The 18,804-nt window shown below is 42.3% G+C and overlaps 1 pseudogene; it reads left to right on the plus strand.

Moving 5' to 3' along the window:
- Positions 1-1,935: 1,935 nt before the first annotated feature.
- LOC117088515 lies at positions 1,936-4,660 on the plus strand (annotated as a pseudogene).
- The last annotated feature ends 14,144 nt before the right edge of the window (positions 4,661-18,804 follow it).

The following is an 18,804-nucleotide window of genomic DNA, read 5'->3' on the forward strand; positions in this document are numbered from 1 at the left end:
CCCATCAAAAAGTAGGCAAAGGAAATGAACAGACACTTCTCAAAAGAAGTCATTTATACAGCCAACAGACCCATTAAAAAATGCTCATCATCACTAGCCATCAGAGAAATGCAAATCAAAACCACAATGAGATACCATCTCACACCAGTTAGAATGGCGATCATTAAAAAGTCAGGAAACAACAGGTGCTGGAGAGAATGTGGAGACATAGGAACACTTTTACACTGTTGGTGGGACTGTAAACTAGTTCAACCATTGTGGAAGACAGTGTGGCGATTCCTCAAGGATCTAGAACTAGAAATACAATTTGACCCAGTCTTCCCATTACTGGGTATATACCAAAGGATTATAAATCATGCTGCTATAGAGACACATGCACACGTATGTTTACTGCGGCAGTATTCACAATAGCAAAGACTTGGAACCAACCCAAATGACCATCAATAACAGACTCCATGAAAAAGGATGAGTTCATGTCCTTTGTAGGGACATGGATGTAGCTGGAAACCATCATTCTCAGCAAACTATCTCAAGAACAGAAAACCAAAACACCGCATGTTCTCACTCATAGGTGGGAATTGAACAATGAGATCACTTGGACACAGGAAGGGGAACATCACACACCGGGGCCTGTTGTGGGATGGGGGGAGCGAGGAGGGATAGCATTAGGAGATATACCTAATGTAAATGACGAGTTAATGGGTGCAGCACACTAACATGGCACATATATACATAGGTAACAAACCTGCACGTTGTGCAAATGTGCCCTAGAACATAAAGTATAATTTAAAAAAGAAAATCAATAAACAGATTCAACAGCTAAGCATATGACATTTTCTCCACTAGAATGAATTAGAGAACTGATATGCACAGTAGTTGCATAAAACCAAATGTTTCCTAACTTGCTTTGCATTTTACATTTTGTGATTTTTGTATGACACAATTTTTGACACAATCATATTTCATTCATTTATTCAACAAAATTAACTTAGTGCCTACTGTGTGCCAGATATGCTTTTATATGCTGCAGACACAACTTTGATCAAAACAACCCAAGCCCTTGTGCTCATGTGCCTTCCATTCTAGAGGCTCCTTGAGAATGAGATGGAGTCATTCAAGTGTTTTAAGTGAAGAAATGACACAATCTGACTCACATTAGCAGGACTGCTGACCATTGTGGGGAGAACAGTCATGAGCAGCAAGCGAGGGGACAGAGCTAGGGCCACAATTCAGTAGTGAAAGGGTAATAGAGACTAAGGGGAGAGGAGGGCCTGTGGGATGACAGAGACAGAGAGAAGGGCTGGAGAAGCAGGAGGTGAGGTAAAGGAACAGAGAGAAAGAATTCTAAAGCAATGGAATTCTCAGACTTAAAAACAATGTTTTATAGATTTGTAATGCATTTATCCACAGAGCATGACTCACTGTTATTTGCACCTTGGTCTTTAATACGTTCTGTGGGACTGTCCAAAAACGAATTGCCTCCCTATGTTAAACAGGTTAAAAAAGGATATCAAGTGTCCCAATAAAACATGCACAAAGCTTAGATGTGAATAATTCATAAAAATTGGCAGGTGCATGGGCCAGCCACTGTGGCTTATACCCATAATACCAGCATTTTGGGAGGCTGAGCTGGGAGGATCGCATGAGTCCAGGAGTTCAAGACCAGTCAGAGCAAGATAGGGAGACCTCATCTCTACAGATATTTTTTTAGAAAAATTAGCCAGGAGTGGTTGCACAGGCCTGTGGTGCCAGAAACGTGGGAGGCTGAGGGTGGAGCACTGATCGCATGAGCCCAGGAGGTTGAGGCTTCAGTGAGTCATGAGCGTGCCACTGCACTCCAGCCAGAGTAAGAGTGATACCCTGTCTAAAAATAAATAAATAATAAATGATAAATAAAGAGTTCACGAGCCCTGGTGAAGGGCACTTTGGCTGCACTGAGCACTTGCAATTTTGAGGTGATTAAATTCTGTACAGGCTCCTGGTGGCAATATACGGTAACACATTGAGGTCTGTATTGAGATGTCTTGGACTCACACACACAAACTCAGGGCTATGAAATAAAGATAATGTAAAAATACAACAGACCAGAGTCACACATACATAGTCTGGGAAAGTGAAACTTAGCTTTGTGAGTCTAATCGCAATGCATTTAGACACACACATTTATATATAAAGGTGCCAAAAATCACCTCTTCTACAAATTAGATTCGTGATAATTCAGGGGTTAGCAACATTGTGCTACCCGCTGTAGCACAAGACCCTCGCGGAGACCCTTGACCCGACAAGAGCCCCAGGTGTCTATACCCAATTCCATTTTCAGTTGTGGCTCAAATCCCGGGGGATTGGTAGGGAGGGAGGCTGGGCTCAGTGGCCTGGGCTGACCGCGGGCACGGGGACAGGGTCTCACACCCTCCAATACACAGCTGTGACCTGGACCCGGACTGGAGCCTCCTCTGCGGGTATGAACACACCCTACGATGGCACGGTTACCTCGTCCTAAACCAGGAACTGTGCTGATGGACCGCAGCGGACAAGGCAGCTCAGATGTCCTGGCTGAGGAACAAGCAGAGCTCCTCAAAACCTACCTGCAGGGAAGGTGAGCGGAGCGGCTCAGCAAAGGCCTTAAGAATGGGAAGGAGACGCTGCAGTGCGCGGGTACCAGCGGCCACTGGGCGCCTCCCTGATCTCCTGCAGATTCCTCGAGCCACCTTCCAAAAGAAGGGGAGGAAAATGAGACCAACTCTAAAATATCCCTCTCCCTCTTGTCCTGAGGAAGAAGAGTCCTCCTGGGTTTCAGATCCTACACCAGAGAGTGACTGAGGGCTCGCCCTGCTCTCTGGGACAATTAAAGGATGAAGTCTCTGAGGGAAAGGAGGGAAGACAATCCCTGGAACACTGATCCGTGATTCCCTTTGACCCCACAACAGGCTTGGGCACCAGAAATTTTCCTCTCAGGCCTTGTTCTGTGCCTCACACTCAACGTGTATCTGTTGGTCTGATTCCAGTTTTTTTGAGCCCCTCGGCCTCCCTCAGTTCAGGACCAGAAATCTCTGTTCTAGCCTCAGACACTAGAACTTTCCAAGGAATAGATTACCCAGGTGCCTGTGTCCAGGCTGGTGTCTGGGTTCTGTGCTCCCTTCCCCACCCCAGGTGTCCTGTCCATTCTCAGGATGGTCACATGGGTGCTGCTGGAGTATCCCATGAAGAATGCAAAGTGGCTGAATTTTCTGACTCTTCCCCTCAGATACCCCAAAGACAAACGTGACCCAGCACCCTATCTCCGACCATGAGGCCACCCTGAGGTTCTGGGCCTTGGGCTTCTACCCTGTGGAGATCACACTGACCCAGAAGCTGAATGGGGAGAACAAATTCAGGACACAGAGCTTGTGGAGACAGACCTGCAGAGTACAGAACCTTCTAAAAGTGGGCAGCTATGGTGGTGACTTCCTGAGAGAAGCGGAGATACACATGCCATGTGCAACATGAGGGCCTGCCAGAGCCCCTCACACTGAGATGGGGTAAGGAGACGAATGTGGGGTCACGTCTCTTCTCAGGGAAAGCAGGAGTCCTTCTGGAGCCCTTCAGCAAAGTCAGGGCTAAGGCCTGGGGGTGAGGGCCCCTCACGTTCCCCTCCTTTCTTAGAGCTGTCTTCCCAGCCCACCATCCCCATTGTGGGCATCGTAGCTGGCCTGGTTGTTCTTGGTGCTGTGGTCACTGCTGTGATGTGGAGGAATAAGAGGCCGGGTAGGAAAGGGGTAAGCTTTTAAGTTTTCTTCCACTGGTGGATTTCGAGCCCCATAATGGGAGTTGGCTCGTATCCTGCCTTGTTGTGAGGCACCATCTCCACACACATTTACCCTGGTCAGAGGCCCTATCAATACTTACTCTTTTGTAAAGCACCTGTGAAAATGAAGGACAAATTTATCACCTTGACTGGGGTCGTGGGAACCTGGCTCCCAGCAGTCACAGGTCAGGGGAAGGTCCCTGCTGAGGACAGACCTCAGGAGGACAATTGGTCCAGCTTCAACACATCCTCTTCCCTTGGGTTTCCTGATCCTGACCTCGGTCTACAGTCACAGTTCCGGAAACTCCTCTGGGATCTCATGGCCCTGCCACCTCCCTGGCCTCTCACAGTTTGTTTTCTTTCCACAGATGGAACAGGAGGCAGCCGTATTCAGGCTTCATGTAAGTGTGGTAGGGGTGGGAGAGTGATCCCTGAGATCATTGGGATAGTGTAGACAGGAGCCCATGGGGGAGCTCACCCACCCCACAATTCCTCCTTTAGTCACATCACCTGTGGGCTCTGAACAGATTTTGTTTTTATTCCACCCCAAACAGGGACAGTACCCAGGGCTCTGATGTGTCTCTCAAGGCTTGTAAAATGACACCTTAGAGGGCCTGAAGTGAAGGAGGAGTTGGGGCAGAGGGGATAAAACTAGGCTCTGGAGATTCTTTGAATTTTTCAGTGTGTGGTGGACTGTTCAGTGTCACCACTTACCATGACTGACCTAATTTGTGCATAACTATTTTTTTCTAAGTCTGCCTTGTGAGGGACTGAGATGCAAACTTTGTTCATGCCTCCCCTTTGTGATGTTAAGGGACTCTGGCTTCTCTTTATACCAAGGCATCTAAATGTGTCTACGTCCCTGATGACATGTGAGAAGTGGGGAGACCAGCCCACCCTCACGTCCATCATGACCCCTGTTATTGTTTGGATCTGTGTCCCCACCCAAATCTCATGTTCGGTTGCAATCCCCAGTGTTAGAGATGGCGCCTCATGGGAGGTGATTGGCTCATGAGGATGGCTCCTTCTTGAATAGTTTAGAACCATCTCTTTGGTGCTGTTCTTGTGACAGTTCTCACAAGATCTGGTGTTTAAAAGTGTGTGGCACCTCTCTGCTCTCTCTCCCTCCTGCTCAAGGCATGTAAGTCATGCCTGCTTCCCCTTAACCTTCCAGCATGATTGAAAGTTTCCTGAGGCCGTTTCATAAGTAGAGCAGATGCCAGAATCATACTTCCTGTATAGAATGCAGAACCATGAGCCAATTTAAACCCCTTTATAAATTATGAACTCTCAGGTATTTCTTTTTTTAATTATTATTATACTTTAAGTGTGCACAGTGTGTAGGTTCATTACATATGTAAACATGTTCCATGTTGGTGTGCTGTACCCATTAACTCATCATTTACATTAGGTATATCTCCTCATGCTATCCTTCCCTGCTCCCCCCACCCCATGACAGGCCCCACTGTGTGACGTGCCCCTTCCTGTGTCCAAGTGATCTCATTGCTCAGTTCCCACCTATGAGTGAGAACATTGGGTGTTTGGTTTTCTGTCCTTGCAATAGTTTGCTCAGAATGATGGTTTCTAGCTTCATCCATGTCCCTACAAAGGACAGGAACTCATACTTTTTTATGGCTGCATAGTATTGCATGGTGTATATGTGCCACATTTTCTTAATCTAGTCGATTATTGATGAACATTTGGGTTGGTTCCAAGTCTTTGCTATTGTGAATAGTGCCGCAGTAGACGTACGTGTGCATGTGTCTTTATAGCAGCATGATTCAAAATCCTTTGGGTATACACCCAGTAATGGGATGGCTGGGTCTAATGGTATTTCTAGTTCTAGATCCTTGAGGAATTGCCACACTGTTTTCCACAATGGTTGAACTGGTTTACACTCCCCCCAACAGTGTGAAAGTGTTCCTATTTCTCCATATCCTCTCCAGGACCTGTTGTTTCCTAACTTTTTTCTCTGATGGTCAGTGACGATGAGCATTTTTTCATATGTCTGTTGGCTGCATAAATGTCTTGTTTTGAGAAGTGTCTGTTAATATCCTTTGCCAACTTTTTGATGGGGTTGTTTGATTTTTTCTTGTAAATTTGTTTAAGATCTTTGTAGATTCTGGATATTAGCCCTTTGTCAGATAGGTAGATTGTAAACATTTTCTCCCATTCTGTAGGTTGCCTATTCACTCTGATAGTAGTTTCTTTTGCTGTGCAGAAGCTCTTTAGTTTAATTAGATCCCATTTGTCAACTTTGGCTTTTGTTGCCATTGCTTTTGGTGTTTTAGTCATGAAGGCCTTGCCCATGCCTATGTCCTGAATGGTATTGCCTAGATTTTCTTCTAGGGTTTTTATGGTTTTAGGTCTAACATTTAAGTCTTTAATCCATCTTGAATTAATTTTTGTATAAAGTGTAAGGAAAGGATCCAGTTTCAGCATTCTACATATGGCTAGCCAGTTTTCCCAGCACCATTTATTCAACAGGGAATCCTATTGTCAGGTTTGTCAAAGATCAGATGGCTGTAGATGTATGGTATTATTTCTGAGGGCTCTGTTCTGTTCCATTGGTCTATATCTCTATTTTGGTACCAGTACCATGCTGTTTTGGTTACTGTAGCATAGTTTGAAGTCAGGTGGCATGATGCCTCCAGTTTTGTTCTTTTGGCTTAGGATTGTGTTGGCAATGCCAGCTCTTTTTTGGTTGCATATCAACTTTAAAGTAGCTTTTTCCAATTCTGTGAAGAAAGTCATTGGTAGCTTGATGGGGATGGCATAGAATCTACAAATTACCTTGGGCAGTATGGCCATTTTCACGATACTGGTTCTTCCTATCCATGAGCATGGAATGTTCTTCCATTTGTTTGTGTCCTCTTTTATTTCATTAAGCAGTGGTTTGTAGTTCTCCTTGAAGAGGTCCTTCATATCCCTCGTAAGTTGGATTCCTAGGTATTATATTCCCTTTGAAGCAATTGTCAATGGGAGTTCACTCATGAGTTGGCTGTCTGTCTGTTATTGGTGTATAGGAATGCTTGTGATTTTTGAACATTGATTATGTATCCTGAGACTTTGCTGAAGTTGCTTATCAGCTTAAGGATATTTTGGGCTGAGACAATGGGGTTTTCTAAACATATAATCATGTCATCTGCAAACAGGGACAATTTGACTTCTTTTTTTCCTAATTTAATACCCTTTATTTCTTTCTTCTGCCTGATTGCCCTGGCCAGAACTTCCAACACTATGTTGAATAGGAGTAGTGAGAGAGGACATCCCTGTCTTGTGCCAGTTTTCAAAGGGAATGCTTCCCGGTTTTGCCCATCCAATATGATATTGGCTGTGGGTTTCTCATAAACAGCTCTTATTATTTTGAGATACATCCCATCAATACCTAGTTTTTGAGAGTTTTTAGCATGAAGGCTGTTGAATTTCTTCGAAGGTCATTTCTGCATCTATTAAGATAATCATGTGGTTTCTGTCTTTCGTTGTGTTTATATGATGGATTACATTTATAGATTTGCATATGTTGAACCAGCCTTGCATCCCAGGGATGAAGCCAACTTGATCGTGGTGGATAATCTTTTTGATGTGCTGCTGGATTTGCTTTGCCAGTATTTTATTGAAGATTTTTGCCTTGATGTTCATCAGGGATATTGGTGTAAAATTCTCTTTTTTTGTTGTGTTTCTGCCAGGCTTTGGTGTCAGGGTGATGCTGGCCTCATTAAATGAGTTAGGGAGGATTCCTTCTTTTTCTGTTGATGGGAGTAGTTACAGGAGGAATGGTACCAGCTCCTCTTTGTACCTCTGATAGAATTCGACTGTGAATCCATCTGGTCTGGGACGCTTTTTGGTTGGTAGCCTATTAATTATTGTCTCAATTTCAGAGCTTGTTATTGATCTATTCAGGGATTCAACTTCTTCCTGGTTTAGTCTTGGGAGGGTGTATCTCCAGAGATTTATCCATTTCTTCTAGATTTTCTACTTTATTTGCATAGAGGTGTTTATAGTATTCTATGATGGTAGTTTGTATTTCTGTGGGATCAGTGGTGATATCCCCTTTATCATTTTTTATTGCATCTATTTGAATCTTCTCTCTTTTCTTCTTTATTAGTCTTGCTAGCGGTCTATCAATTTTGTTGATCTTTTCAAAACACCAACTTCTGGAATCATTGATTTTTTTGAAGGGTTTTTTGTGTCTCTACCTCCTTCAGTTCTGCTCTGATCTTAGTTATTTCTTGACTTCTGCTAGGTTTTGAATGTGATTGCTCCTGCTTCTCTAGTTCTTTTAATTGTGATGTTAAGGTGTCGATTTTAGATCTTTCCTGCTTTCTCTTGTGGGCATTTGGTGCTATAAATTTCCCTCTACACACTGCTTTATTTGTGTTCCAGAGATTCTGGTATGTTGTGTCTTTGTTCTCATTGGTTTCAAAGAACATCTTTATTTCTGCCTTCATTTCGTTATGTACCCAGTAGTCATTCAGGAGCAGGTTGTTCAGTTTCCATGTAGTTGGGCTGTTTTGAGTGAGTTTCTTAATCCTGAGTTCTAGTTTGATTGCACTATGGCCTGAGAGTCAGTTTGCTAAAATTTCTGTTCTTTTGCATTTGCTGAGGAGTGCTTTACTTCCAACTATGTGGTCAATTTTGGAATAAGTGCAATGTGGTGCTGAGAAGAATGTATATTCTGTTGATTTGGGGTGGAGAGTTCTGTAAATGTCTATTAGGTCTGCTTGATGCAGAGCTGAGTTCATTTCCTGGATATCCTTGTTAACTTTCTGTCTCTTTGATCTGTCTCATATTGACAGTGGGGTGTTAAAGTCTCCCATTATTATTATGTGGGAGTCTAAGTCTCTTTGTAAGTCTCTAAGAGTTTCCTTTATGAATCTGGGTGCTCCTGTATAGGGTGCATACATATTTAGGATAGTTAGCTCTTCTTGTTGAATTGATCCCTTTACCATTATGTAATGGCCTTCTTTGTCTCTTTTGATCTTTGTTGGTTTAAAGTCTGTTTCATCAGAGACTAGGATGGCAACCCCTGCTTTTTTTTGTTTTCCATTTGCTTGGTAGATTTTCCTCTATCCCTTTATTTTTAGCCTGTGTGTATCTCTGCATGTGAGATTGGTCTCCTGAAAATAGCACACTGATGGGTGTTGACTATCGAACTTGCCAGTCTGTGTCTTTTAATTGGAGCATTTAGCCTATTTACATTTAAGGTTAATATTTTTATGTGTGAATTTGATCCTGTTATTATGATGTTAGCTGGTTATTTTGCTCATTAGTTGATGCAGTTTCTTCCTAGCATCAATGGTCTTTACAATTTGGCATGTTTTTGCAGTAGCTGGTACCGGTTGTTCCTTTCCATGTTTAATGCTTCCTTCCGGAGCTCTTGTAAGGCAGGTCTGGTGGTGATAAAATCTCTCGGCATTTGCTTGTTCGTAAAGGATTTTATTTATCCTTCACTTATGAAGCTTAGTTTGGGTGGATATGGAATTATGAGTTGAAAAATCTTTTCTTTAAGAATGTTGAATATTGGCCCCCACTCTCTTCTGGCTTGTAGAGTTTCTGCCAAGAGATCTGCTGTTAGTCTGACGGGCTTTCCTTTGTGGTAATCCAACCTTTCTCTCTGGCTGCCCTTAACATTTTTTCCTTCATTTCAGCTTTGGTGAATCTGACAATTATGTGTCTTGGAGTTGCTCTTCTTATGGAGTATCTTTGTGGTGGTTTCTGTATTTTCTGAATTTGATTGTTGGCCTGCCTCGGTAGGTTGGAGAATTTCTCCTGGATGAGTGAGGCTCTGTTGGTGTGGGACCCTCTGAGCCAGGTGCAGGATGTAATCTCCTGGTGTGCTATTTGCTAAGACCATTGGAAAAGCACAGAATTAGGGTGGGAGTGTCCTGATGTTCCAGATACCGTCTGTCACGGCTTCCCTTGGCTAGGAAAGGGAATTCCCTGACCCCTTGCACTTCCCAAGTGAGGCGATGCCCCGCCCTGCTCCATGGGCTGCACCAACTGTCCAACAAGCACCAGTGAGATGAACCTGGTACCTCAGTTGGAAACGCAGAAATCACCTGTCTTCTGCGTCACTCACGCTGGGAGCTATTGACTGGGCCTGTTCCTATTCGACCATCTTGGAACCTCCCTGCTCTGGTATTTATTTATAACAGTGTGAGAATCAATGAATTCAGAAAATTGGCACCAGAACTTGGGTATTGCTATAAAGGTAGCTGAAAATATGGAAATGATTTTGGAACTGGTAACAGGCAGAGGTTGGAAGACTTTGGAGAGTTCAGAAGACAAGAAAATAAGGGAAAATTGGAACTTCCTAGAGATTTGTTAAGCTGTTGTGACCAAAATGCTGATAGTGATATGGACAATAGAGTCCAGGCTGATGAGGTCTCAGATGGAGACAAGGAACTTATTGGGACCTACAGAAAAGGTCACTTTTGTTATGCATTGGCAAAGGACTTGGAGGCATTGTGCCCCCTCCCTAGGGATCTGTGGAAAGTTGAACCTGAGAGTGATGATTAAGGGTATCTGATGGAAGAAATGTCTAAGTAGCATAACATTCAAGATTTGGCCTGGCTGCTTGTAATAGCCTTTGCACATATGTGGGAGCAAAGAAATGACCCAAAACTGGAACTGATATTTAAAGGGGAAATTTAATACCCAGGACAATTCCTAGTGCAGCTGCAGGAGCAGGACCCCTGCCAGGACTACTAAATTGTAGAGCCACTGGCAATGTGCAACCTCAGCCTGGAAAACCATAGGCATTCAATTTTCACCCATGAGAGCAGCTATATGGGTTATGTTCAGCAAAGCCATAAATGTGGGGCTACAAATGGCGTTATGAGCCCAGAACTTGAACCAGTCAATGTGCTCAGGATTCAAAATATAGAGTTAAAGGAGATTATTTTAGAGTTTTAAGTTTTAATCTCTGCTATGATGAGTTTCAGCCTGTAAGAAGACTGCATTCATTTCTTTTGGCCCACGTATTCCTTTTGGAATGGAAATGTATAAGAAATGTCTTTTCCACTGTTGTATTAATATTTTAGAGGTAAATAACATATTTTTTAAAATTTTACTGGCTCAAAGCTTATAGCTTTGAGAACTCACCTTGAGTCTCAGATGAGACTCTGGAATTTTGAGTTGATGCTGGAACAACCTAAAATAATTTGGGACAATTGGGAGATTATTGTGTTTTGCAATGTGAGAAGAACATGAGCTTTGGCTAGCTAGCGACAGGATGCAATGATATAAATATTTATCCCTTGATACCTCATGTTAAAATCTGATGCCCACTGTGGGATGTGGGGCCTAATGGGTGCCGTTCAGGTCATGGGGACAAATTTTTTATGAATAGAGAGATACTGCCCTCTCTATGGAGTGAATGAATTGTTACTCTCTTATTTTCCAAGACAGCCAGTTGTTAAGAAGCACCTGGCAACTTCCTACTCTCTCTGCTCCTCTGTTACCATGTGATCTCTGCACATAGCAGATCCCCTTTGCCTTCTGCCATGAGTGGAAGCAGCCTGAGGCCCTCACTCTTATCACTCAAGAGATTGTAAGGTTTTTAGGATAAACCACGGAAAAGGACAAAATGTTTTTGTTATATCTCAGATTACCTTTTTTTTTGCCCACATATCTTTTATAGGAAAAGAATTATGACAGTAAAGAGGTATTGGCATATTATCAGAGTCTCATTCAGTCATTCAAAATTAGGCCAGTTTATCATCCTCTTATACGAATATGTGTCCCAGAATGAAGTCACTGAGCTTTGCAGGCACCACTCGATCTTACCGGGTTCCACAAACAAGAATGGTCTCAGGGACATATGGCTTCACCCTTTTAGGCATCTGGTATAATTGAACTAAGAGACAGTATCTTATCTTGCTCACACTACTTTTGAGGAGTTAAGCTAATACTGAATTTTCCTCACTACATAACCCTTTGATTTATTCACTTACCCTCAGCCACTATTCCTCCTTCTGTCCCTTTATATCAGTCTTTTCAGGTTTTGGAAGTGACATTAGGTTTGGCTGCTGTGCTGGTCTAGACTTCAGGCAGCAATAGTATTCTAGCATGTCTTCCCTCAGTCTACTCTTGATCATAGAGGGTAGGTTACATAGGGAAGGAACTAGTTGGGACTATTGGACCACCAGGCTACATAGCTCTACTTACAGTTAAACCTGACTTTGCCAGATGAAATGAAGGCATAGCACAATCCTTGAGTTGCTTGGGGATTCTTTCATACAGGTGTAAAAATATAGTTATGGTTTTTGGCTTAGGGATAATTCCAGTTTCTGGCACTTTTATTTACATCCCTATTCCTAGTACCACGGCATCACATATGAAAAAAGAAATTTGAGGTGAAGTGTAGTCATTACTCCAGCATCCTCTCCCATTAGGAAAAATTGTATGTACAGTCATAACAGCATCATCCTGATCCATCAGGACAAAGAGAGGAAGCTGCCTAGTGGAGTCACTCTTGCAGCCCCACCCATGTTGACAGTGAGCACATTTATGGAGATATAAAAGCCAGTCATTCGTGTTTATATTGCCCAACCATTATGTTGGCAGTTTTTAGACAATCAATGTTTCAATTGACCATTTCAATTTTCTATCAAAGTTTTCTCCTGAGGAGGACATCTCCCTGTGCATTGTTGGCTATCTGAGGCTGTAAAGTGTGTTTTCCTGTGTAAAGAAATGTGACACAGCAATCCAAATTGGTGCAATCTCTTCTTTTCTTGTTTTTCTATGGCCCTTGAAGCATTGACATCTACCTCTGATTGAGCATAGCCCAATCCAGGATCAGTGACTTTCCTGTCAAGATCCATTGACAGCTCCTTTGGGGTTCCTGGCATCAGTCTGACTTGCCAGTATATATGATATGATCAAAGCCTTCCCACTAGAGAACCTGTCACAGAGCCATCTGCTGCCTCTGTCTGTTTTCTTGACCAACAGTCAAAACAGAGATTATGAGAAATGAGATAAATTACCAAAATTGTGAACAAAAGAGAGATTATCACTAATGACCCTTAGGAAGTTAAAAAGCATTATAAGTGAATAGGCTGAGAAATCTGGAGCCAACAAGTTAGACCATTTAGACAGAATGGACAGATTCATACAAAGATAGAAATTGCCAAAACTGGCTGAGTGCGGTGGCTCACGCCTGTAATCCCAGCACTTTGGGAGGCTGAGGCAGGTGGATCACGAGGTCAGATGATCGAGAGCATCCTGGCTAACACGCTGAAACCCCATCTCTGCTAAAAATACAAAAAAAAATTAGCCGGACGTGGTGGCGGGCGCCTGTATTTCCAGCTACTAGGGAGGCTGAGGCAAGAGAATGGCTAAGCCCAGGTGGCAGAGCTTGCAGTGAGCTGAGATGCACCACTGCACTCCAGCCTGGGTGACAGAGTGAGACCCTGTCTCAAAAAAATAATAATAATAAAAAATAAAATAAAAAGAAATTTTCAAAACTGCATCAAAAGTAAAGAGAAAATCTGAATAGAACTGTACACTAAGTCAGTAATTTAAAAACCTTCTCACAAGGAAATGCCAAAACCCAAATATCTTCACTGGTGAATTCTATCAAATATTTCAAAAGCTCTGTCAGACAAGAAGAGAGGAGGGAAGACTTTTCAGCGCATTTACGGAACTGGCATTACCCTAATATCAAAGTCAGACCAAGACTCACAAGAAAAGAATACCAGAGACCGATATCAGCAATAAACACAAATGAAAATGTCCTCAACAAACATTGGCAGGCAATAAAATGCCACATAAAAAAGGATTATACTCCATGACCAATGAGATTCATCCCAGGAAAATAAGGTTGGATTAACATTTGAAATCAATGAATGGAAAGCACTGTATTAATGAAGTAAAAGATATAATTATCTCAAAAGATGCAGAAGAAACAGTTGACAGGTATGTTAACACCACTCATGTTCGTAAGTTTCAACAAAATAGGAATGGAGGGGACCTTCCTCACTCTGATAAAGGGCATCTATAAAACACCCACAGCTAAAATCACGCTTAATGAAGAAAGACTGAATGCTTTTCTCCTAAGATGGGGATCAATGCAAGGACGTCCAGTCTTCCACCACTTCCACTTAACATTGTACTGGAGATAGTAGCCAGTGCACTAAGGCAGAAAATTAAAAATTAAAGGCATCCAGATAAAATGGAAAACATAAAATTCTATTCACAGATAACATGACCTTGTCTGTAGAATTCACAAGCAGATAAAAGTCTGCTAGCACTAAGAAATGAATCCAGAAGGGCCCATAGTATATAAAATCATATAAAAATTAATTATTAACATATTTATCTATACAAGCAATGAAAATCTCAACTTTCCTATCATAGTTAAAAAAAGGCAAAATAGGAATAAATTTAGGAAAGGAGCAGTGTTTGTTCACTGAAAATAAAAAAAATTACTGAGAGAAATTAAAGGTCTAAATAAATGGAGAGATGCGGTTGGAAAGCCCAATAATATTGTTAAGATGGCAGTTCTCCCCTAATAGATCTATAGGTTCAACACAATTGGTATCAAAATCCCAGCAGACATTTCATAGAAAACTGACAAAATAAGCCTAAAAATGTATATGAAAATGCTGAGAATGCAGAAGAGCCAACACAAATTTGAAAAAAAAAAAAAAAGGAATATCATCTAAAACTATAAAAATCCAGACAGTATGAAACTAAGAGACATAGCGATCAATTAACAGAAATGAACAGAAGTGAAAATCTAGAAAGACCTTCCTACATTTTTTTTTGTCAATCGATTTTCAATGAATTTGCATAGGTAATGCAATGTGACACTTAACACCATATAAAATATCAGCTCAACAAATTAGAGACCTATAGAGCTAAAATTTATGAGTTAAAACTATAAAATTTCTAAAAGAAAATATAGGAGAAAATTTTTGTGACTTTGGGTAGTTAGGCAAAAGATTCTTAGATAAAATACCAAAAGCATGATCTACAAGTGAAAAAAAAGAGAGCAAGAGAGATTGGGCTTAGTTAAAATTTAAAACTTGAGTGCTCCAAAAGACATCATTGAGAAAATGAGAAGACAAACCATAGACTGGGAGTAAATATTTCACAATTTATCACAAATTACATTTGTGATGAAGAACATGTATCCAGAACATGTGACAAGTTCTTAAACTCAATGTAAGAAGAGAAGCAACTCAACTGAAAGTGAGCAAAACATACAAATATGCTCAACTGACTTTTACACAAGAATAAAAGCAATTCAATGAAGAAAGGAGAGCTTGCCCAATAAACGGTGCTGAGCAACTGGACAACTGAGCCCAAATGTCACACTTATACAAAAAATAACTCAAAATGAATCACAAGCTTTAATGCAAGACACAGAGTTAAAATGACAAACATTGAGCCAGGCATGGTATCACAGGCCTGTACTCTCAACTATTCGGGAGGCTGAGGTGGGAAGATCCCTTGAACCCAGGAGTTCAAGGCCAGCCTAGGCAAAATTTTTTTTCTAAAATAAATAATAAATAAATTAAAAACTTTAAATTACAAACTTTGAAGGAAAAGTCATCTGAACTAAGACTGGACAAAGAGTTCTTAGACATAACACCAAAAGTATGATCCATAAAAGAAAAAGTTAATAAATTGGATCTTACCAAAACTAAAAACTGTTGCTCTGTGAGAGACCTGTGAAGAGCATAAAAAGACAAGCTACAGCATGAGAGAAGATATTTACAGACAACATATTCTGTAAAGACTTGCACTCAGAATGTATGAAGAAACTTAAAAACCCAACAGTAAAAATGAAATCCAAATACAAAATAGGCAATGAGTAAGACATGAACAGACATTTCTCTGAAGAGGATAAACACTAGGCTAACAAGCAAATGAAAAGACACTCAACATGATTATCCAGTAGGAAAAATACAAATTAAAACCACAATCATGAGAATGGCTGAAATACAAAATAAAGGTAACAACAGGTGCTGGCAAGGATGCAGAGAAACTGCGTCACTCTTATATTGCTGGTAGGAATGGATTTTAAAATGGTACAGCCACTCTGGAAATGGATATTGCAGTTTTCTTCAAACTTAACATGTAATTTACCTTATGACTAGCAACTGACCTCCTAGGCACTTATTTCAAACAAGGGAAAACTTTATGTTCACAGAACACCTGTACACAAATACTCTTGTAGCTTTATCCATAACACCTTCAAACTGGAAATAATGAAATTGTCTTTCAGTGGGTGAAGGAGATCTGGTGGTTGAACTCATAACTGAGTCTACACAAGTGCCCTTCCTCAAGGCTACCACCCTGCTTCTCTCTACAATGAGTGTTTTATGCATATTTCCCACTTTCTCTCAAATAATATTAAAGACATGTACTGAGGGATCAAAATTTAATAAACATAAATTTTTACTGCTCCATCAAAGATAATCTGAAGTGGGACTGTGGTTTGGTGACACTGCCTTGGTTCTGCTGAGGTGCTGGCTGTGTTACCTACCGTGGCATTTGCAACATTAATGGAAAAGTCAACATAATGAAACAGGCAGATGGCATCTTGGTATTTCTGTGAAAACAGGTTTCCCTCCAGGACTCTCTGAAGGCAGCTCAGGGGACACACTTTCAAAATGGCAAAGATCAATTATGGGTCCTAGTGGGACACAACCCCTAGCCTATTCCAGTTCAGATCTCTCTCTCTCTCTCTCTCCCTCTCTCTCTCTGTTTTCCCTCATTCTTCCAACTTATAATTGTATAAATTTTCAAATGTGCAAAGAATCTGAAAGAATAGTGCAGTAAAATTCAAGTTACCACTCTGATATATTTGCTTCATATCTCTTTATATACGTGAAAGCAGCATGTGGAATGATGGACAATAGTGACCCAGAAGGGTAAGGGTGGTTGGTAGTGGGCATATGATGAGAGGGGTTTCTTGGTGGATACAATGTGCCCGCTCCAGCGGCGGATGCACTGAAGGCCCTGACTTTACCACAACTCAATATAGCAATGTAGCAAAATTGCACTGGTGCCCCATGAATGTATACGAATTTAAAAAATAAAATAACATATATCTTTATAGATACAGGTAGGTATGTTTGTATAGCATGTGTGTGAATATGTGTGTGTGTGTATGAGTGTCTGTGTGTGTGTGTGGAGAGAGAGGCAGCACCAATGAAGATTTTGTGACTGAGCCATTCTAAAGTAACTTAAACATAAAACACACATGGATAAATGTGTCTGTGACAACAAACCTGAATACAAACATGAGAGAATGTGTCTATAAACACATCTCTGGATAGATAGCTTATGAACGAATTCCCTACCCCAGCTCCCTTACTGGTTACCCTGTGAACACAGGCAGGCAGGGAACAGGACCCAGCTAGGGTTCCTAATCTTTCTTTTGCATCCAGGCAGGTCCTGCATCTGCTACTGCTGCACAGAGGGCTCCCATCCTGCCTTGGTCTGTTTCACAGGTGCTCCCCTAACTTTCTCTGCCACCACTGCTTTACCTGGGTAGAGCTCAGGCTGCCCTGACCAAGAACAGCACCACCCACCTGAGCCCCCAAAACCAAGAAGTTAGGAGGAACCATGCAACAGGGTCAGTAACTCTCCCACCCCCCAATCAGTCTGAACTGATGGCAGGAGATACTGATGCTTGCTTTACTCATCCTCATTCCCAGCTCATTTATTCTGCATTAATTCAGTCCACATGTCCCCAACAGTCACTTCACCCCAGAAGCACTGACCTCTACTCTTCATAATCAGGAAACCCCAAAGCACTCTCTGTCACCTCCCTGATATCATCTTCAGCTGTACATCATCACATGTGAGCTCCAACTCTGCAGGGCAGATGTTCCCCCACAGGGTCAGCCCCTGAACATTGGCCCCAGATGTTCCCCCATCCCTTCCCAGCTCTTTCGGTGCTGCTGTGAATCTGTCCCTCACTGAGAACTGGTGTGGAGATGTGGGGGAGGAGGGGAGATTTCTCTGTGCTGTGTCAAGGCATCGAGACAGACCTCTCCTTCTCTCCTGAACCTCACACTCTATCCCTTCCCAGACACTTGAAATAAAACGCAGACTAGAAATGTCTATTTAAAAGTTAAATATCTATAGTATAAAATATGAAAACAAAGTAGAATAGGGTAATGCAGGAGAGTGGAACAGGGATGAGGGGACCTCAAGGTGCCAGGAAAGCTGATCCTGGGCACCCCAGGAGGAACCATCACCAGGAAACTCACTCATAAAGCTCACCTATAATAATACAATTACTGCACATGTGATATATTAAAATATAATAAAATAACAAAAATAATATGGCACAGCTGCAAACACCTCAAATATGCTAACCCTTTTCATTCATGCAACCACAAGAAATAAATGCTGTTAATTTCTCCATTTCATAGATGAGGAAACTGAGGCACCAAGAGGGAAAGTGCTGGTGAGACCCAGGCAGGGAGTTGAATCCAGGCCGCCTGGCTGCAGAGTCTAGCTGCCCTCAGTGGAGCCAGTGGACCCAGGAGATGACGCGGGAGACTGAAATCCCAGCTGTGCACTGCCCTGGTGGTCTCCTGTCCCAACCAGATGTTGATCTGGGCCTTGTAGGTTCCCATGCTCTGGAGAAAAGAGAAAAACAGTAAATGTTCCACTGGGTGCAGGGCGCTGCTTTTGTTCTCTGAGGACTTCTCCCTCCTCAGTAACTCCAAAATCAGATTCACCCTTTCTCTGAGGGAAGATGACGTCCCCACTTTTTTCTCCCTCCCATGGCACTTTTCCCAGCCCCTGCCAGTCCCCTCCCATGACTCCATCAGCATCAGCACCTGCCCTGTGCCCAGCACCCATCGTGCAGGGAGTGAGAGGACCCCAGGACTAAGGAACAAGACCCAGGAGGAAACTCAGTGCCCTCTCCTCCTCTCACGCCTGACCAGCCCTGACACAGTGGGAGGCCTCCCCAAAGAGAGGCCCTGGCCCTATCTCCATGTCCTTCCAGTCCTGGCCTGGGTCACACACACAGTCCTTCTCCCCCT

Source organism: Trachypithecus francoisi, unplaced genomic scaffold (assembly GCF_009764315.1).
Source record: "Trachypithecus francoisi isolate TF-2019V2 unplaced genomic scaffold, Tfra_2.0 Lachesis_group10, whole genome shotgun sequence".
Classification (NCBI taxonomy): domain Eukaryota; kingdom Metazoa; phylum Chordata; class Mammalia; order Primates; family Cercopithecidae; genus Trachypithecus; species Trachypithecus francoisi.